Source organism: Giraffa tippelskirchi, chromosome 4 (genome assembly GCF_054371585.1).
Source record: "Giraffa tippelskirchi isolate mGirTip1 chromosome 4, T2T-mGirTip1v1.2.pri, whole genome shotgun sequence".
Classification (NCBI taxonomy): Eukaryota; Metazoa; Chordata; class Mammalia; order Artiodactyla; family Giraffidae; genus Giraffa; species Giraffa tippelskirchi.
Window position 1 is genome coordinate 29,230,534 of NC_137278.1, and position 22,255 is coordinate 29,252,788.

General features: G+C 40.6%; 1 long non-coding RNA gene across 2 annotated transcripts in view; it reads right to left on the bottom strand.

Annotated features, from left to right (window-relative positions):
• Window positions 1-22,255, bottom strand: part of LOC145546561 (uncharacterized) — a 363,980-nt gene that overhangs the window by 328,025 nt on the left and 13,700 nt on the right. The window contains exons 3-4 of one of the 2 annotated variants that reach the window (XR_014083029.1): window positions 16,551-16,620; window positions 13,655-16,345 (exon numbers count right to left, since the gene is read on the bottom strand). The exons of the other annotated variant lie outside the window; for it this stretch is intronic. This is a non-coding gene — a long non-coding RNA (uncharacterized LOC145546561). Of the gene's footprint in view, window positions 1-13,654; window positions 16,346-16,550; window positions 16,621-22,255 lie in introns of those variants that run through there. 2 annotated transcript variants of the gene reach the window in all.

A 22,255-nucleotide genomic window follows, 5' to 3' on the forward strand; every position in this document is an offset into this window, starting at 1 on the left:
GATCATACTCCCAAGAGCATTCTTCCGCACTCTCTTTTTCTTAGAAACAGGAGCCAGCAGGTCATTTGATTTTCAAGTTCCAGCTACAACTTCATCATAGAGACCTAAGAAGACCTAAGATTCTAAAACTAAGACCTTTAGTATGACTGACAATGACTCCTAAACCAAACCAGTACTGTCCACATTTTTAAAAAAGCTCATAAACATAATCTTTAATATAAATAACATAGTTCCTTGGGTTTAGCAAACCGGTCATTTTTATTAGAAGTGTCCCATGTAGGCTAAAATTCCACAAGGGGTAGGGACAGTGGCTTTAACCAAACTGGTGCTCATGGCTCCCTGTATAAGCATAGACAAGCTCATAAATGGTATCTCAGCTTCTGCTAGTGCTGGATATCAGTGTGAGAAAGTTTGGCTGTATCCCAGGGACAAGGGAGTGAGCATAAAAGTGTTCTGAGAAGAGGGCAAGATTAGCATGATGAGTACATTCAGCTCATCGCAAGCCAGAGTATCTGGGCATGGCTTCACTATTTTGTTTGACACACTATTGCATACCCTAGGGCTTCCCAACTGGCTCAGCGGTAAAGAATCCACCTGCCAGTACAGGAGATTTAGGTTCAATCCCTGGGTTGGGAAGATGCCCTGGAATAGGAAATGGCAACCCACTCCAGTATTCTGGCCTGGGAAATTCCATAACAGAGGAGACTGGCAGGCTACAATCCATGGGGCAGCAAAAGAGTCGGACACAACTGAGCAACTAAACAACAAATTGCTTACCCTATGTTATGAAGAATATCAGTGCCATTTCATATTCTGTAGAAAAGAAGCCTCCCTTGGAGACACACAGTATAGATTAACATAGGTGTGTGTGTGTGCTCAATTGTGTCCAACTCTTTGCAACCCCATGGACTACAGCCCACCAGGCTCCTCTGCCCATGAGATTTCCCAGGCAAGAATATTGGAGTGGGTTGACATTTCCTACTCCAGAAGATCTTCCCAACCCAGGGATGGAAATCACATCTCTCACGTCTCCTGCATTGGCAGGTGTATTCTTTACCACTGGGCCACCTAGAAAGCCCAGATTAACACAGAAAACCAGAAAAAGCCCTCCCTTAAACAAGTTTATTCAGTTTGGTTTGTGAAATATTTTCTACTTATTTGATCCAGGAATATATCTTTTTATTCTATACCTTTTAGCATTCCCAAGGGAAGTATTTTGGAAACCCCAATTGATCTCAGTGCCCAGATATCAGTCACATACAAATATAAATATTAAAAAAATTACTTCTAAGTTACCCACTAATTATGTGTCTCTGATTCTATGAATAACAAAGCAATAAAACAAATAATTATGCAACTACATATATGACTATATAATTATGCATTATCTCTTTATAAAACATTTTATAACTGTGTCTAATTTTTATCACTCCTCTTTCAATATACACTTAGATGGATTTCCTTTGTCTCTTGCCTCTCTGGTTATAGTTTTCAGTAGAGTCACTTCTTTTAAAATGACATGACATTGATTATAGAGACATGTGAAATGGTTATTTGAATTACAATAAAAACTAAGCTGCTTTTACTATTTAAATTGTACACAAAGACACATCAAAATTATTGGCTCAAATGAGGTAGGCTTTTTCTCCCCTCTTTCATGTCATTATCCAGTGCAGACAGGATGTCTCTGCTCCAGGAAGTCCCCGAGGCACCAAGGCAGCTCTGCCTATTTCAGTTTAGCGCTTTCATATGTGTTCTGATCATCTCCAATTAGAGGGAAGTAATGGTAGTAGAAACTCCAGGACAAAAACTTTTAAGAAGGCAACCCAGGGGACTCCCCTGGTGGTCCAGTGGTTAAGAATCTGCTTTCAGTTCAGGGGATGCAAGTTCAATTCCTGGTCTGGGAACTTAAGATCCCACATGCTGCGGGGCAACTAAGTCCATGCACTGCAACAAGAGAAAGCCTACCCACTGAAACAAATGACCTAGCACAGCCAGAAAAAACAAAGAAAGAAGGTACAGATAGTATTTATCCACACATCACATTAGTTAGAATTTAGGGCTATACCTAGTTTCAAAGACTTCTGGAAAATGTGATTTCTTGCTGGTGCCCAGAGAACTAAGCAGAGAGAGAGAATAGAACTAAAAATGGGCAACAACCTGCAATCTCCCATAGCCTATTACTCTAGCCTGCCAAAGAATAATCTGTGTTCTCCTCCCATACATAGACTTTTGCCCCAAGGGAGACAATACAAGGTCCCCTTCAGTTACTACCTCTATTCCAAAATCCTGAATATTTTAGGTATATCACCTAAAATATGTAGTCCTTTTCATGAGGTTCAGAGATATCTCCTGTTGGGATATCACCTTTGATCTGCCCCCTCTCTTTTATACAACAGAATAACTCCAGTAAAATTTCCCATTCAGAAAAGGAAATAATTGCAAATGCAAGCTGCTGTTCAATAGCTAAGCCATATCCAACTCTTTGCAGCCCCAGGAACTGCAGCATGCCAACCTCCTCTGTCCTCCACTATCTCCCAGAGTTTGCTGAAATTTATGTCCATTGAATCAGTGAAGCTATATAATCATCTCATCATCTTCCTCCCCTTTTCCTTTTGCCTTAAATCCTTCCCAACATCAGGGTCTTTTTCAATGAGTCAGCTCTTCACATCAGGTGGTCAAAGTATCGGAACTTCAACATCAGTCCTTCCAATGAATATTCAGGGTTGATTTCCTTTAGGATTGACTTGTTTGATCTCCTTGCAGTCCAAGGGACTCTCAAGTGGATGTATGCAGTCACTACCACTAGAGAGGAACTGAAAAAGGTCCCTGCCCTGGATGGTGGAGCAGATTAGTAGATCAGACACTGGTTAAGTCTCTGGGATGAACTGTCCTATCCATTGTCATTCATGCTACTCCCCATGGCAGGGAGTTTCTTCCTGGTCTTTATTCTTGTGCCCACATCTGAAATGGATGCTGGAGGGATATGCTCTCCTTGGGGGCTATGTTGTTTTCTCATAGGCTTTGAGATAATGCAGTTTCAGGAGCCTGGGAGCTTTGCTAGACCAGAGTTGTATGGCCTGATAGTTCCCCCAAACGTAATAGATGCCTGATCAACGTGGTACCAGTTCAAGGAAAGTTACACAACTCAAAATAGCCTGGAGTTAAAACTCCCCTCCCCCCGCCCCACCATATCCTCCCCACCATTCTATGCAAAACAAAGAACTCTCTCACCTGAAGAAAAAAATGGACATTAAAGTCAATTACGCCCAGCTCCCAGTAGGTTCCAGCCTCTGGCCGATTTCTCGAATTCCTTGCACCAGCCGTTTAAGAGATAACTAACCCGAACAACCTTGGAGAAGAACAGGCCCCCTTAAGACAGTAGATTTCCACATATATCCCTATATATACTTACTCTTTTCTTGGGTTAGTGCAGCAGCTCACTAATCTGACTGCTGCCCCTTCTCGCCTCACTAAAGGTGATCTGTTCTTTTTCTGAACCTCACCTTCTCTAACTCCCTTCCCCTACACCAGTCACTTCCATACTCAAGTAACATCACTCAAAGTTCCTTTCAGGACACATTCTGAAGTCTCCCTTATATGGCAAAATCAGTTTTCAGCCCATTTCTTTCTCTCTCTCTCATTTTAAAGAAGATGAAAATGAAAGTAGTGAAAGTGCAGGTCACTCAGTCATGTCTGATTCTTTGCAACCCCATGGACTGGAGCTCGCTGGACTCCTCTGTCCATGGAATTCTCCAGCAAGAATACTGGACTGAGTTGCCATTCCCTTCTCCAGGGGATCATCCCGACCCAGGAATCGAACTCACGTCTCTCACGTTTCCTGCATTGCAAGCAGATTTAAAGTCTGAGCTATCTTGGAAGTCACTTCACTTTTTAAAGAAGATAACCTATGGAAATTTAAAACAAACCATCTTAGTGGCATATCAATAGGAACCTGATTTTCTGGCACAAAGTTATATCCTGTAAATTGGCTGGAACTTAATGGCAGGCCTTTATGAAAAGCTTCACGTACATAGTCTTAGTTCTTGTTCTTGGAAGCATATGTGCTTTCAAACACCACTTTCAAATTTTCCAACTTTTGCTGAGTTCATCATTTCCTTCTGTCTTACTAAAAGTAACAGGGAATAGTTACTATACCACAAAGTGAGAGATCCATCCAACAACTTTCCATAGAGTTATTATCTCCATAGGCACATGGTCAGCTTTCTACATTGTTATGAATGACAGTTTTGCCAAAAAGTTTGCTACAATAAATACCATCAGCTTCCCAGATTGCAGTCTCTATGCCCTCACCATCCAGTAGCTAGCCTCTGAGTCAATGAAACATGTCTTAGCTTTTTGTTAAATCAGAAAGAAACCTACTTTCAGGTACTAAGTTTTATGTTAGGGTCAAGTTTAAGCTTCTATATCAAAGCTAAGTGGCCACAACAAGATGCAAGTTTATTTCATTGTAATGAAACAATCAGTATGAAAAGGCAATCTCTGCTCCAATGAAGTCACTCAGGTACTTGGTTAGTGGGACAGCTGTGGCAAACATCAGGGGTATCTAAGTTTTCAACAGTGGCTGTCATGTCTCTCCAGAAGAAAGGAAAGATGAGAGTAAATAGAAGAATATTGAGAAATGTAATATCTAGCTGAGGGGCCACATGTTTGAGAAGGAAGGATAAATAGATTTGAGAGGAAGACCTGAGGTTCCCTATAGCTTTAAAACACATGACCAAAATGATGTAAACAATATGATTTGACATATGATACATCAGACAACATATTATGCAATGATATATGTTCAGATAAACAAATCCTACTGAGATTTAACAGAAGATTAATAAATCCAGGTCTGTAACCCAGATAATGTGTTCTTTGATACTGTGGCATTTAAAAATGCAGTATCACTTAGCATGAATAAACCAGATTACATTCTTGCACAATAATCGAAGGTAAAATTGTAATTGAATGAAGTTACTATTTTATTTTGAGATTTATTAGACTGTTTTAATAAATCTCAAAATAGTAACTTCATTCAATTATCCAAGTTTTCTGTTTTATAGTTACAGAACAAAAGCAATGAAAACAATGAGATATTTTGGCATCACTTCAGAAAACAATGGTCTGGATGCTTGTTATATGACCCAACAATAGATCTTTATATTGCCTGTTGCTAATATGACTTAAAAAGGGTCATCAAAGCTATAAAATTCAAAATGTTTATTATTAGAATTCCAAAGCTCTCAGATTTAAAATCCAAAGCTCTCAAAAAATCCAGATTTTTATGGATTCAAGATCAAATGGAAAATCTTTGGTAACATCATAGAGATTAACAAATCACACTTTACCAAATCAAAATAAAAACCTAAATGGTAGGTTTAAGTGATTCATTTAACTGATATACTATATATGTGTGTGTATGTGTGTGTTTGTGTGTGTATGTGTATGTATGTGTATGCCTTCACATATCTTTTCTTCCCTCCTCCTATTACCCTACAGGTGGCCAATTTCTCTAAATCTACTGTGGCTCGTTTCAATGAATCTTTAACTATCTGTTTCTTCCTCCGAATCTTCCACTCAGTCTCTCCCTCGCCCCGGACCCTTCCTATGAGGTAATTCCAGCTACTTCTAGAGTGGGGCTTCCCAGATGGCTCAGTGGTAAGGAATCTGCCTGCCAATGCAGGAAACTCGGGTTCAGTCTCCAGGTGAAGATTCCCTGGAGAAGGAAAAGGCAAGCCACTCCAGTATTCCTGCCTGGAGAATCCCATGGACAGAGTATCACAGTGGGCTACATTCCATGGTGTTGCAAAGAGATGGACATGACTTAGTGACTGAACAAGTCTTTATTCCCTATGATCATCATTAATTTCCTTTTTCTAAAAGCTGTTGACTGTGTGGATCACAATAAACTGTGGAAAATTCTGAAAGAGATGGGTATACCAGACCACCTGACCTGTCTCTTGAGAAACCTGTATACAGGTCAGGAAGCAACAATTAGAACTGGACGTGGAACAACAGACTGGTTCCAAATAGGAAAAGGAATACATCAAGGCTGTATATTGTCATCCTGCTTACTTAACTTATATGCAGAGTACATCATGAGAAAGCTGGACTGGAGGAAGCACAAGCTGGAATTAAGATTGCCGGGAGAAATATCAATAACCTCAGATATGCAGATGACACCACCCTTATGGCAGAAAGTGAAGAAGAACTAAAGAGCCTCGTGATGAAAGTGAAAGAGGAGAGTGAAAAAGTTGGCTTAAAGCTCAACATTCAGAAAACTAAGATCATGGCATCTGATCCCATCACTTCATAGCAAATAGATGGGGAAACAGTGGAAACATTGGCTGACTTTATTTTTCTAGGCTCCAAAATCACAGCAGATGGTGATTGCAGCCATGAAATTAAAAGACACTTACTCCTTGGAAAGAAAGTTATGACCAACCTAGACAGCATATTAAAAAGCAGAGACATTACTTTGTCAACAAAGGTCCTTCTAGTCAAGGCTATGGTTTTTCCAGTAGTCATGTATGGATGTGAGAGTTGGACTATAAAGAAAGCTAAGCACTGAAGAATTGATGCTTTTGAAATGTGGTGTTGGAAAAGACTCTTGAGAGTCCCTTGGACTGCAAGAAAATCCAACCAGTCCATCCTAAAGGAGATCAGTCCTGGGTGTTCACTGGAAGGACTGATGTTGAAGCTGAAGCTCCAATACTTTGGCCACCTGATGCAAAGAGCTGACTCATTTGAGAAGACCCTGATGCTGGAAAAGATTGAGGGCAGGAGGAGAAGGGGACAACAGAGGATGAGGTGGTTGGACGGCATCACCGACTCAATGGATATGAGTTTGGGTAAACTCCAGGAGTTGGTAATGGACAGGGAGCCCTGGCATGCTGCAGTTCATGGGGTTGCAAAGAGTCAGACATGACTGAGCAACTGAACTGAACTGAATATTTACCTTACTTATTTTTTGCCTGCTCCAGTCTTAGTTGCAGCCCGTGGGGTACTGAGCTTATTTGTGGCATGAAGAATCTTTAGGTGCTGTTTGTGGGATCTAGTTCCCTGACCAGGGATGGAACTCGGGCCCCCTGCATTGTTAGCTTAGAGTCTTAGCCACTGGACCACCAGGGAAATTCCTGTCCATCCTTAATTTCTATTCTCCCCTCAACTTTCTAAAATGTTGCCTCCATCCATAGCACTCCCTAAATCTGCTCTCACCAGGTCAGCAAGATGTTCTGTTTCCTGAGGTACTGTGCGCACTTTTCTGTTCTCATCTCACCAATCCCTTAGTAACGTTTATCATAGTTGACCCATAACCTACTCACTGGCTGCTGTTACACCTCATTTTCCCTCTTATTCTTCCTACTTTCAGATTATCATTTCTCCCTAGTTCCTTTTGCTGCCTCATCTTTATCTATTTTTGGATGTAGATAGTCCTTAGGAACAAGTCCTTGGGCATCTTAAAATCTCAGACACCTTATTCTCCCTAGGCAAGCCTAGTCTTTCTCATTGTTTCCATTTCTTTCTGTTCCTTGATGACTAACAAATGTAAATATTGGGCCCAAACCTCTCTTCTGAGTTTCAGGGTCTTGTATCCATCTGCTCACCTGATATCTCCTAATGGACCTTTCTATGACACTTCAAAACTCAGGATATCTAACATCAGGCTCATCTCACCTAAGCTTAGTTCTCTTTCAGTGTTCCTCACTTCAGCAAGTGCTCCTCCTTCACCAAGCTGTTCACCTCATAAAACTGGAAATGAGCTTGCCAGCTCCATACTCAGGATATTTGACATTCAGAGTATTACCACACTTCTCAATTAAATAAAAAAACTATTTTCAGTAATAATCATGAAATGAAATGAATAATAATCAAGAAGAATAAACATAAAAACCCTGAAAAATGTTTTATTGAAATTTGCATATATGCAATCATGCTAGAACTAAAATAATGCATATGATTTAAAAGTAAATTACGTTTATAGTAAAAAAATATATATGTAATTGCTTTATACATTTAAAATACAGCCATGTATTTTGGGGAGGCTTCCCAGGTGGCTCAGTGGTACAGAAACCACCTGCCAATGCAGGAGACATAAGAGATGTGGGTTCAATCTCTGGGTCAGGAAGATCCCCTCGAGAAGGACATGGCAATGCACTCCAGGATTCTTGCCTAGAGAATCCCATGGGCAGAGGGTTGGTAAAAACTATAGCTCCATATTGGTTGCTGCAGTAATGAATAATAATATAATTTCTGTTTCTGAGGCTTAAATTCTGCAAATATGTCCAAGTCAAAATTGATTTTCTTCACATATTCATGCTTAATAGTACAACAGATTTATCAGTCTTGTTTCATTCATGGAGAAATTTTTAGTTAATTTTAACTTCCATAATTTTCAACATATACACAGATAGTTGAGAGAGGTTTTAAACAAAAGATAATTTGGCAGAGATTTATAAAAGTCACATTTCACAAAATAAAATCCAGGAAGTGCAAATATTGTGCATGTCATTTTTTCTTCAGGTTCTATTCTAGCAAATTTCAGTTGTTCCGCAGTAAAAAAAAAAAAAAACTTAAATATAAATAAAACCTCCAAGTGGTCACTTAGAATGACAAAATTGAAATAATTCAAGTTATTTTTCTTCATCTTTACAATCACTATGCTGTCATTCTTTATTTTACATCTACTGTTAAATGCAGGCATATGCAGTGTAACTGGGATTCGAAATATAAAACGTACCCAAAATGGACTAAAAGAATCAACCTTTAGGAACATACAGCCCAGAAAAACTCATGTTAATTCAGTTCACACAAAGAAGGTATAGGGAGCCAGATATGTAACTGGGAAAATTCCAAGCTAACTTCCTTGCAGACAGACTATAAAGGACAAATTACAAATGTGCTATTAGGGACTTTCCAGGTGGCGGAGCGCTAAAGAATCCACCCGCCAAAGCAGGAGGCACAGGAGATGTGGGTTCAGTCCCTGAGTTGGGAAGATCCCCTAGAACAGGAGATGGCAACCCACTCAAGTATTCTTGCCTGGAGAATCCCACAGACAGCAGATCCTGGCAGGCTACAGTCCATGGGGTCACAAAGAGTTGGACACAACTGAGCACACACCCTGCATATATTAATAGAACTTAGGCCAGTAAAAGGTTTTTCTGGGAGGAATATTTTATCACTAACATTGATTACTGTTGTGATGGAGCTATTTGTATCCTGATTATTGTGATGGATCCCTAAGTTGATACAAGCCTAAAAATTCATAGAATTTTACAAACAAAAATAACACCATGATATACACATATATATATATTAAATTATAATGGTCATTACACAGGTGTATGCATTTGTCAAAACTCATAGAACACTGAAAATGAGTGAATTTTATGTCAATTATATCTAATTTTTTAATTTAAAAATTTCTGGAGTACAATGCTAATGGAGAATAGGCTATCTTAGTGGGCTATACTGTCATTTAAATGATTAACAGGCAATCAGTTCAGTTCAATCAGTCAGTCGTGTCTGACTCTTTGCGACCCCATGGACTGCAGCATGCCAGGCTTCCCTGTCCATCACCAACTCCCGGAGTTTACACAAACTCATCTCCATTGAGTCACTGATGCCATTCAACCATCTCATCCTCTGTTGTCCCCCTCTCCTCTCACCTTCAATCTTTCCCAGCATCAGAGTCATTTCAAATGAGTAAGTTTTTCGCATTAGGTGGCCAGAGTATTGGAGTTTCAGCTTCAACATCAATCCTTCCAATGAACACTCAGGATTAATTTCCTTTAGGATTAACTGGTTGGATATCCTTGCAGTCCAAGGGACCCTCAAGAGTCTTCTCCAACACCACAGTTCAAAAGCATCAATTCTTCAGCACTCAGCTTTCTTTATAGTTCAACTCTCACATCCATGCATGACTACTGGAAAAACCATAGCTTTGACTAGACCGACCTTTGTTGGCAAAGTAATGTATCTGCTTTTTAATATGCTGTCTAGGTTGGTCATAACTTTTCTTCCAAGGAATAAGTGTCTTTTTATTTCATGGCAGCAGTCACCATCTGCAGTGATGTTGGAGCCCCAAAAAATAAAGTCTGACACTGTTTCCACTGTTTCCCGGTCTATTTGCCATGAAGTGATGGGACCAGATGCCATGATCTTAGTTTTCTGAATGTTGAGCTTTAAGCCAACTTTTTCACTCTCCTCTCTCACTTTCATCACGAGGCTCTTTAGTTCTTCTTCACTTTCTGCCATAAGGGTGGTGTCATCTGCATATCTGAGGTTACTGATATTTCTCCTGGCAATCTTGATTCCAGCTTGTGCTTCATCCAGCCCAGCATTTCTCATGATGTACTCTGCATATAAGTTAAATAAGCAGGGTGACAATATACAGCCTTGACAGACTCCTTTTCCTATTTGGAACCAGTCTGTTGTTCCATGTCCAGTTCTAACTGTTGCTTCCTGACCTGTATACAGGTTTCTCAAGAGGCAGGTTAGGTGGTCTGGTATATCCATCTCTTTCAGAATTTTCCACATTTTATTATGATCCACACAGTCAAAGGCTTTGGCATAGTCAATAAAGCAGAAATAGATGTTTTTCTGGAACTCTCTTGCTTTTTCAATGATCCATCAGATGTTGGCAATTTGATCTCTGGTTCCTCTGCCTTTTCTAAAACCAGCTTGAACATCTGGAAGTTCACGGTTCACATATTGTTGAAGCCTCGCTTGGAGAATTTTGAGCATTACTTTACTAGCGTGTGAGATGAATGTAATTGTGTGGTAGTTTGAGCATTCTTTGGCATTGCCTTTCTTTGGGATTGGAATGAAAACTGACCTTTTCTAGTCCCGTGGCCACTGCTGAGTTTTCCAAATTTTCTGGCATATTGAGTGCAGCACTTTCACAGAGTCATCTTTCAGGATTTGAAATAGCTCAACTGGAATTCCATCACCTCCACTAGCTTTGTTCGTGTGATGCTTGCTAAGGCCCACTTGACTTCACATTCCAGGATGTCTGTCTCTAGGTGAGTTATCCCACCATCATGATTATCTGGGTTGTGAAGATCTTTTTTGTACAGTTCTTCTGTGTCTTCTTGCCACCTCTTCTTAATATCTTCTGCTTCTGTTAGGTCCCTACCATTTCTGTCTTTTACTGAGCCCATCTTTGCATGAAATGTTCCCTTGGTATCGCTAATTTTCTTGAAGAGATCTCTAGTCTTTCCAATTCTATTGTTTTCCTCTTTTTTTTTTTTTTTTTTTTGCACTGATCACTGAGGAAGGCTTTCTTATCTCTCCTTGCTATTCTTTGGAACTCTGCATTCAAACGGGTATATCTTTCCTCTTCTCCTTTGCTTTTTACTTCTCTTCTTTTCACAGCTATTTGTTAGGCCTCCTCAGATAGCCATTTTGCTTTTTTGCATACTCTTCTTTACTGTCTAAACCCAGGGTAGATGGTTCTCATGGGCAAAAAACTGAGAGAATCATTACTGTATAAACTTTATTGGCTTATACAGTCCTTCCTGAGGAAGACATGGCCTTTCCTTCAATTAATGGACTTTGATTCTCAGAGCTAAGTCATACACAAAAACTATTTAGGAAATTGTGACTTATCATTGACGCAACTGACATCAGCCCTCTGCTTATCCATTTATATACACATATATGCATAGGTACATGCACACGTGTTGTCTGTTGGTGAACCATCATCTCTTCTTGCCTCCAAGAGTCATATGACCTATTTATGTGTTCTTGCCATAGATCTCTGCAAGCCAGGGCTTCTGGTTGCAATTCTGACCTTGATATGATATATAAAATGTAATCCACATTACCTCTGATGATTAAATGCTGCCACTGCCACTAGCCCCCACATATTCAAACTTCTATTACCTTTATTGACCTTTAGGGAGCCCAGAGCCAGACTAGGCTACAGAAAATAATACTGAACTTATTGGAGTCACTGGTGCCACACCCCCCACCAGACATTTCTCATTGTCTCAGTAAAAGCAACGTCATCTGGGCACACCCAAGGAACATAGCTATAGTGTGTCCCTGAGCCTTATATAATAAATGGTTTTCAGCATGTTCATCTCTTCAGGTATTTGAAGTCTGTCTTTAACATCTGCTTAGGTGGTTTTTGCATCTCCACTTCCTTTAATGAGGGCCTCCTTTTTGCCAAATTTCACCACTGTATTAAGATAATTGGGGATTTCCCAGGTGGCTCAGTGGTAGAGTCCATCTGCCAATTTAGGAGATGTGGGTTCAATCCCTGGGTTGGAAAGATCCCCTGGAGAAAGAAACGGCCACTCATGCCAGTATTCTTGCCTGGAGAATCCAATGGACAGAGGAGCCTGGTGGGCTATAGTCCACTGAGTTGCAGAGTTGGGCATGACTTAGCAACTAAACAACATTAAGATAGCTGCAGGCGCCCCTGCATCTAAACAGAGACTGGAGCTACTTCTAAAGGGGAATAAAGGCGATGGCTGCAATTGGGAGTGAATATGGCAAGTTCAGTTTGGTAGTACCTGAGGAGTATCAACTTAAAGATGTGCGGTAACTAGTAAGATATATGAGACTTGAGCTAAGCAAGAAAAGTGTCTGGGAGAACACAGAGCAAGGAGATGGGATAAATGGGTCTAGTATGATTAAAGTCCTAGGAGTGAATGACATCAACCAAAGAAACTCTTCTTAGAGAGAGGAGAGTAGGATAAAGGCCAAGAACAGAACACGGGGAAACATCCTAAAATTAAGGTGAGTGTTTCCACCAAGGGGAGTCTTGCAGATCAGCCAGAGCAATAATCTGGACAGCTAGGAGGGGTTTATGAAAAACGGCTTGTTAAAATATTATAAGCTGAACAACAGCAAGAAATAGGCACACTTTGAAGAGTCATTGGATACATAAGAAATTATGACACTTTGATTAAATTTACAGTTAAATACAGTTTCATTAAGTCTGAGTGTTTGGGGAAGAGGGTTATTGGAGCCTGATAGCAGGGAGAGGGTAATGCAAGATACTGAACACTATTTTTGTTTTGCTTTCTGTTTTGTTTTTGAGAAGCTTGGCTGCTAAGGAAACTGCAGAGACATGAGAATATTTAGAAAGTATCTTTGATTCTGAAGTCAGATGTGAGAGAAAAAGAAACCCAATGGATGGAGTGGATGATAAGAGTTGAACAAACAGACCAACTCATCAGAATCTACAGAAAAAAAAGAAAAGAAGAAATCAGGAAACCCCTGGAGCATTTACAGTAGTTCTAAGAACTGAGCAATTCACAGCCTCAAGGAGTTTCCCCAATAATTCTTCAACATAAAAATAAATAAAACTTGCTAAAGATTGTGAGAAATGTATAAATATAATGTATTAGCCCATCTTAGTAGTTAATGTTATACAGAAACTTTCAGCTTATTACAAAACACCAGTAACAACTTCCCTTTGGAAAAAAATGCCAAATACAAAACTACACTGAATTTTCAAGAAATTGCTGTGGCCTAAATATCATTGCTTGCATGTCTATGGCCTATGAGGTCTATCCTCCTTCTCAGAACTCTTGATTTGGTCCATTTATCGATATGTATCCTGAGAGCAACTTAGCTTGATCCTATTAGAATAGCCCTATACACAATCTGTTTCACAGAACATTATTTAATATTATATTCTTTTTTTTGGCAAGGGCCAATAATAATTAGCCATGTAAATACATGTCAGTATAATCTACAAGATCATCATTGAAGGCAGTATATCCTGAGGTGAGGGCTCAAACATTACTATCTAAAGTTTGTTTCTAGAAGTGTTTCTCTGCCCTGAAGACATCACATCTTTTATAATCAGACAATTAAGATTAAAGTGCAACTCCTCCTGTTCTTTTTGCTACAGTTTCAAATAGTTCACTGTTAATTTGTATTTGACATGTTATTTTTCCTCCTTATTTTTCCCCCTATTTCAACTGTGTTACTGTAAATGTTTCTTTCATTGTGAGCACTTTCAAATATTTTAAAAGTAGAGAGACTATAAATAATACATACATAAATGCATTAAGGATAAATGTAATGTCAAACTTAAGTCTGAGAGAGGGTTGCCTATCACAGTCTCGAAGACTTTGATAAAGTATTGTTTGATAGGGGTTGTATAGAACTACATTTATTAGGACCAATCTATCTTCAACTATGCAACATAAATTCACTCCAAAGACTAGACTCATAAACACTCAGGAATTCTTAAGAATCCGAAAAATTCATTCCAAACAGATATGAGTGCAATGAATGTACACATTCACTCCCTAGCAACCAAGACCATAGGAATCCATAGCGTCTTCTATGTACAGAAAGAAAAGTAAGACGGTAAAATAAAATAAAATAATTGAGTACACTCAAATGTGAATTCATATAGAGACCTCTGATTGCACCACTTCCTTCTTCAAAGCAGTACTGTAATGTCCATTTTCCTTAAATGTGCCTAGAGGGCTCAGAGAAAGGGCATACGTCCTACTATTTTTAAAATAATTTCAAGGACTTCAGATGGTAGAGAAAAAGAAAAAACTAATTGTATAAAGATAAAGCCTCCAGAGAGTTTTTGTTGATATTGCCTTCATGGAAGAGGAGTTTAAGACACAGTGATTATTAAAACAGGAAAACTCATCCACGCTCTCATTAAAGTAGATAACAAAATGATTTTGCTTAGAGCAACAAATGTGAAATCTCTTAATTTTCTTCCTAAACCATGTGACTCTTTAGCAGCTTAGATAAAAGAAGCAGTTAGAGCAGATGAGCATCAGATCATCCGTTAATGCAAAGTAAATTGAATTCCAGAGAATCTTGGTTCTTTCAAGTTGGCTGAGGGTGCCACAGTTCAATACAAAAACCATTATACTTACTTACCACGCTACAAAGTCCTCCAAATCATTTATAAGGGCTGAGCCCTAACGAATGGCCCCAAGCTTTCCTGCTTCATTGCCAATAAATCCAACCCTCGTCAGACATTATTGAATTGTTCTGGCAGTCATACTCAGTGCATGTCTTCTTTCTCCTCTGTTTTCAAATTTTATAGTCAACTTTTCTAGTTAATATTTTTTTTCCCTTTCTTTACCTGCAACAACCCTCATTCTGGCCACCAATGTTCACATTTCAATGGTTGGTGCATGCACTAGGGTCGAAGCATGTTACTCTGCAATCAACAATGGTCTGTTGGGAAAATCCAGTGATAGATTCTAATGGAATTCCAGTAACTTCTCCTCATTTCACACCTGGAAAACTCTCCATCAGAATGATTTAAGATTTCACTCCATCCTGAGCACTCATACTATAGGACTGGTTCCCTGCTCTAGTGCCAGAAGAATGGACATGCCTGGAGCACTTTCATTTCCACTTACCCAAGCTAACCAACCAGAATACCAAAAGTAATCCAAATAGAGCAGGGGTCCCCAGGCTGAGGACAGGTACCTCCTGTCAGATCATAGTGGCATTAGATTAGAAATGAAGTGCACAATAAATGGAATGTGCTGCAATCATCCTGAAATCACCTCCCCCCACCCCCTGGTCTGTGGAAAAAACTGTCTTCCATGGAAATCGGTCCCTGGTGCCAAAAAGTTTGGGGACCTCTGAAATAGAGGATAACCCACAAAACATTTACATTTAGTTTTGGGGATTGTTATAAAATTCTATCATAAAATATGATTATTTTAAATTTGAATGTCATAGTCCTTAAAGGGACATCTAATGGGATGGAAGCATACTGATTGAAACAGCACAGTTTGGATCCTGGCCATCACAAATCTTTGAAGGGAGATACAGCTGGTATACTGGATTACCCAGGTCAACTTGGTATTACTGCACCTGCTTAAGGCTTGGGATTACATTTCCCTGAATTCCTCTTCTATGCCATTTTGGGTTAGGGCTGGTCACTGAGATGAATTCATATGAGATTCTTAGGGTGATCAAGCACTCTTGTTTGCCCAGGATAGAAGGGTTGTCATGGATATAGGACTTTCACTGCTAGAACTGGGGACATTTTGAGCAAACCACAATGGTTAGTGATCCTTGATTTGAAAAACAGAAGTGATGCCGTGATCATTACTCTTGGGAAACTGTGGGGATCCAAGTGATGAAGAGATGCAGGGGTTTCAGCAGGCTCAGCTTGTCCCTGTTCCTCTCTTCTCCTGATTCCAGTGAAGTCCACTCATCCTCTGGCCCCTGATTCCTGTAGGTCAAATCCAGCAGAAGATGCCTGACTGCAAACTCATAGAGGTAGCATTTCCACTGGGGCAAAGGTGGGCATACAGGCAGCAATTTCTAGAGAGATAATTGCTTCTCCGGGTCTTCCCACAGGCCTCCCTCCTGTGGTTCCACTCTGGTAGGGAGACAGAAGTAATGTTCCCTATGTTTCCATAAGCTGTGACTTACCCAACTGTACCAGCACTCCAAACAGCACTAGTTACTGTTTAATCCCCTCTCACCTTCTAAAGTTCACTTCCCAGTTTCTCCTCCTTCTAGATAATTTATCCCCATAATATTTGTAAGGGCTCAGCTTCCTGATTGAACTCTGCCTGACCCACCTGAGTATTGAGTGGCTGTGATGAGTACCAAGCAATCACCACTGAGGAGTCAGAAGCATCAATCAGGAGCCTAATGACACAATCAACAACAGTAACTATAGGTAGCTGATTTTTCCTCAAAGAAGTTAATCCCACCTCTTCCTTCATCTCCAGTTTTTCTTTTCCATAAAACTCATTCCTTTTAATTTTAGCATTTATCACAAGTTCTGAATTTTGTATCTATTTGTGCGATTATTAATTTAATGCCTGTGCTTCCTTACTGCCCCACTGAAGGCTGGAATCACATTGTGTTTCTCAATACCATGTCTAGAGACGGCAAAATGCCTGGCACATAGTAGGTGCACAATAAAGTACAATGAATATGTTTAAATGAATAAATTTAAAAAACTGTGATTTGAAATCTAGGACACTAGATTTATTCTGTAAGTATTAACCACAATATGTATTTTGAAAGAAGGAAACAAACAATTCTCCAGCTCTAAATATTGAGAGCCTTTTTACATTCCATCAGTAACATAACCCATGACCAGGTAAATACTTGTCTTCTTTATTTCTCCCCACGAAGAGAATCAATTACAAACTTCTCTGTTAATCCCCTAAGTACAATGTGGAGTCCATTAAGGGCTCAGAAGTTAGTAACCCTGGAATAGAGTGATGTTTATACTATTAAATGAATAATAGCTCCACATTGTCTCAAAGAGGAGAAATTTCCTGGGTTGCCACTTGGTTTGTTTGTTGGTTGGTTTTAAATCATTTAACAGGTCAGAAAGATGTTCTGCCCGGCATGAATACTAATGTTCCAACAAAAGTACAGCGGAGCAGTGGGCTGCAGTAAAAGTTAGTAACAATTTGCTTTCTGGCTGTCACTTTGGGATTTTGCCTTCAGTAAAGTTTTGGAAGTCACTATAATACTGTAATGTTAACGTGTACTAAGTGGACTTAAAGTGCTGTCTATTCCCCAATCAAGAAGACACTGGGTAAATTTGCCAGTCCATCCAAAACATGCCTCTACAATAAGAAGTGCAATTCTGGAGGCCAAATATTTGCTAAGTTCAGTTTCTATTTCATTTTCAGAACCAAACCACATTGGATATATCACTCATACCTTCTTAACACCAACATTCATAAATACTCTCCAAGTATTAGCCAGAAGTAGAGTTTTCTCACTGTATCCTAGGATCCGTGCATCACCCAATCTCCATGACATCTCCTCTCTCATCTAAAGTCCAAGGAGAAGCAGGTGGACATGCAGAATGCTAACAGAGACTCTACAAGAATCTCAATGAACAAGCCAAATTCAGCAGTCATCACACTTTCTTTACTGAGACAGGGAAGTTAGTCTCAGAAAGCTACCAACATCCCATGATGATGGGGTCTATGACATAACCACTGAGCCTTAGAGGAAGGGTGACCCCCTGAGGGGCAATCCAAACACCACATAACTGGAGACATAAGTAAAGAAAGGGACACATATATAATTTTCTTTCAAAATAAAAATTGTGAAGATGAAAGCAGTACCACTTCTCAGGTCAGTGTTCTCAGTGCCAAGGGTAACCTACTCTGTGTGAACCACAAGTCACCTGGGGGGATGGAGGCAGGGAAGACAAAAAGATGCAGGGAGTGGCAACTTGGCAAAATTATGTTTGTTTTATGGTTACCCAGCACCCGGACCCCTTTGCTAGACTAAGTCCTGGTCACACCTGCCTCACATAGTAGAAACCAGGATGGAACCAGAGAGCCTCCATTTTCCTGCCTCTGGCAGCTAGGTTTCTGGTCTATCACCTCACCTCAGCCAATCAGATGTTCCTGCCTGGGATACTAGATCATAACGGAGTAAAAAATAAAATGTAGGGACAGTTGAGAAATTGTTCAGTAGGAAAGCAGAGTGGTGCCAGGACTGTGAGCCATGAGGTGGAACCTGAGGTACAAGGGCAGTGGCAGTGAATGTCCAGTGCCAGGGCATCATCTGAACCCATTCATTCTAAGGCAGGACTTGTTTCAAACAGGGCTCTGTTCCAGGCTGTCCTTCCAAGTGCCTCACCAGTCTTCATGCCTGCTCCTCTTCCAAATCTGGTTCTCCAGCCTTCACTGGATTCAGAGATAATATAGTCCTTGTGTTTGATTTTACCAGAGCAGATTTGTGATTTTGCAGTCTGGCAGTGGCAGTTATGGAGAGGCAGAAAAAAAAAAAAATCTAGAGAAGATAAATGAGGTCCAGCACTGGCTTACGGAGAAGGCAATGGCAACCCACTCCAGTACTCTCGCCTGGAGAGTCCCATGGACAGAGGAGCCTCATGGGCTGCAGTCCAGGGGGTCGCTAAGAGTCGGACACGACGGAGGGAGTTCACTTTCACTTTCATGCATTGGAGAAGGAAATGGCAACCCACTCCAGTGTTCTTGCCTGGAGAATCCCAGGGACGGGGGAATCTGGTGGGCTGCCATCTATGGGCTCATAGAGATTTGGACACAACTGAAGCAACTTAGCAGCAGCAGCAGCAGCAGCACTGGCTTAACTGCTTGATGGCTCTGTGGCCTTGGGCAAGTCAATCCCTTCACTAGAGATCAACTTGCTTATCTATCATAAAAGCACATTGTTTCCATGTTACTTTCTCCATTCATCCCACCCTCTTCTTCACCCCCTGTATCCACAAGTCTGTTCTCTATGTCTGCATCTCCATTGCTGCCCTGCAAATAAGTTCATCAGTAACATCTTTTTAGATTTCTATATATGTGTTAATATGTTTTTCTCTTTCTGACTTACTTCACTCTGTGTAATAGGCTCTAGGTTCATCCACTTCATTAGAACTGACTCAAATGCATTCCTTTCATGACTGAGTAATATTCTATTGTATATACGTATACTACAGCTGCTTTAGCCATTCGTCTGTTGATGGACATCTAGGTTGCTTCCAAGTCCTAGCTATTGAAACAGTGCTGCAATGAGCATGGTGGCATGGGGTGGGAGGTGGGAGGGAGTTTCAAGAGGGAGAGGACATATGTATACCTATGATTCATGTCGCTATATGGCAGAAACCAATACAATATTGTAAAGCAACTTTCCTTCAATTCAAATATTTTTTTTAAAAAAACAAGCACATTGGACAGATGGTTCTGCTGCTACTACAGTATTAGTGCAACCTTTTGTTCAGTACATTGTTATTGATGACAAAGATGATGTCTTTAAAGTTCTTCAATGAACTAATTTAATTTAACAAATCTGTGGGACATATATTCTGTGCCAGGCAGCATGCTAAACGCTGGAAATACAACAGTGAATAGATAATCCATGGTTTCTGTCTTCTTGGGGCTCACTAGGAGGACACAACAATTGCCAGCCTGTTACCATGGGGTAGGGTAAGCATTTAACTCTGATAAGGACATAGTATGCTTAGACAACAATGAATGGGGCCCTACTTAGACTTTGGGAATCAAGGGAGTTTCCCCAGAAATTGTGACTTCCAAGCTTCTCTGGCAAGAACTGAAGGATGAGTTAGAAAGAGTGAGGAAGGGACTTCCCTGGTGGTCCAGTGGTTAAGAATCCACCTGCCAATGCAGGGGACACAGGTTTGACCCCTTCTCTGGGAAGATCTCACATTCCTTGGGGCAAGTAGGCTCACAAGCCACAACTACTGAAGCCCACAGGTGTAAAGGAAGACACTGCAATGAGAAGCCCACACAACACAATGAAGAGTAGCCCCGGCTCACTGCAATTATAGAAAGTGCCTGCACAGCAATGAAGACCCAGCACAACTAAAAATAAACTAAATAAGTAAAATTTAAAAGAAAAGAAAGAGTGGGGAGATAAATTGACCCCTACCTAAGGGACAACACTGTCATCAATGGTCATGAGGAACTAAGATGGGGTCATGGTCAATGGGATGAAAATACGATACTAATGATGTTAAAGAAGTAAGCAGGTACTAAATCAGACTGTACTAGGCAGACCACATGTGGGTTTTATTCTAAAAACTAGGAGAATGTTTAAAGATTCAAATCTCCTCCCTCCCTTCCCCCTTCCCTCCTTCCTTTCACAGAGGCAAGAAAGTAAACAAATGTGCTTTAGAATGAATTGCAGCAACAAGGGTTGAATGAAAACATATTTTCAGAGCTAACCAGAAAATTAAATTAAATTGCCCATACCTTCAGACTCTGGTTCCCTGAAGTTTCTCTGATGGTAGCATTGAATCTGTTCCTTGGGAAACACACATCTGGCCCTCACTACCAAGTTTCTCAGCACTGCAGAAAACTCACCTTTCTGCTCACACTTGAGTTATCTGATGCAGATTTTCAAAAATGACTCATAGGTTACAAGGCATGAAACTGACAAGGAAACCTGCTGAACAAAGCAATTCCAACACAAGCTTCTCTGGGTTCCCTGGACCATCTTTCACCCAGAGAGTGCTGCATTTGAACAAACGTCTACTCATGCTTTGATCCTCAGAGCAGATAAGAGTTTTGTTACTAAAGAAGCAGAAGTAGTTTCATTAAGAGTTAATTTTTCCAGTTTCCCCCACAATATGCTCTTCAGAAGAGCATGGAACCCCTAAATCCACTCTAAGTTAATTGATCTCAATGTTCTTAGATTTCCTCGTTACTCATTGAGTTGTCTTCTTTGACAGCAAGACAGTCTATCCACTACCCTCCCAACATCTGATGCTCAGAACCACACCCTGGTAAGACCTGAACTGGCTCAGTGCTACAGTACAGCTGTCTCCTTAGCCCTGGACTCTGCCTTTCTAGTGATGGAGCTGGCTTGTTTTGGCGTTTTTGACATTCACATCACACTGTGGACTCCCACTGAGCCTGCTGTCAATGAAATCTCTAAAGCTTCATCCCAAGGATTGCAGTTTAGCCACTTCTCCCCCACCTTGTGTACAATTTGACTTCTGAACCCAAGTGCAGGACCCTCCATTTATCCCTATTAAATTTCATCTTGTTAGATTCAGGCTATTGTTCCAGGCTGTCGAAATCATTTTAGATCTTGGCCCTGTCGGCTGTCTCCCTCTTTGCTTTATGCCATCTGCAAATTTGATCAGTGTGCTTTCCATGCTTTCATCTAAGTCATCAGTGGGAAGGTTGGGGACCACAGGAGCAAGGACATGACCCTCTAGGTCACTGGAGATTGCTCTGCAGGTCACTGGTGATCAGTCAATCAGCATTCATGGAGTCCTGTCTTTTATCCAGGTTCCAGTTCACTGAGCTATATCATCACCCAGCCCACACATTTCTCCATCAGGGGCTACTTTGTCAAATGTCTTTCTGATATCCAGATACACCTTGCTAGATCATACCTTGATTTAATAATATAGGGATACTGGGAACAGAAAATCTATGAGCACTACTGAAAACATTGATAAACACTGTGTGTGTAGAGCTGGGTTTTTATGACAGGGTAGTTGACTATTAGAAAATGAGTTCCTTAGAGCTAGCAACTCTGCTTTGTCTGTTTGCTCACAGCTGTTTTTCCAGCACCTAGGGCAGTGGCTAATGACAGTTCAGTTACTCAGCTGGGTCCGACTCTTTGCGACCCCATGAACCACAGCAGGCCAGGCCTCTCTGTCCATCACCAACCCCCTGAGTCCACTCAAGCCTATGTCCATCGAGTCGGCAATGCCATCCAGCCATCTCATCCTCTATCGTCACCTTCTCCTCCTGCTCTCAATCTTTCGCAGCATCAGGGTATTTTCCAACGAGTCAGCACTTCG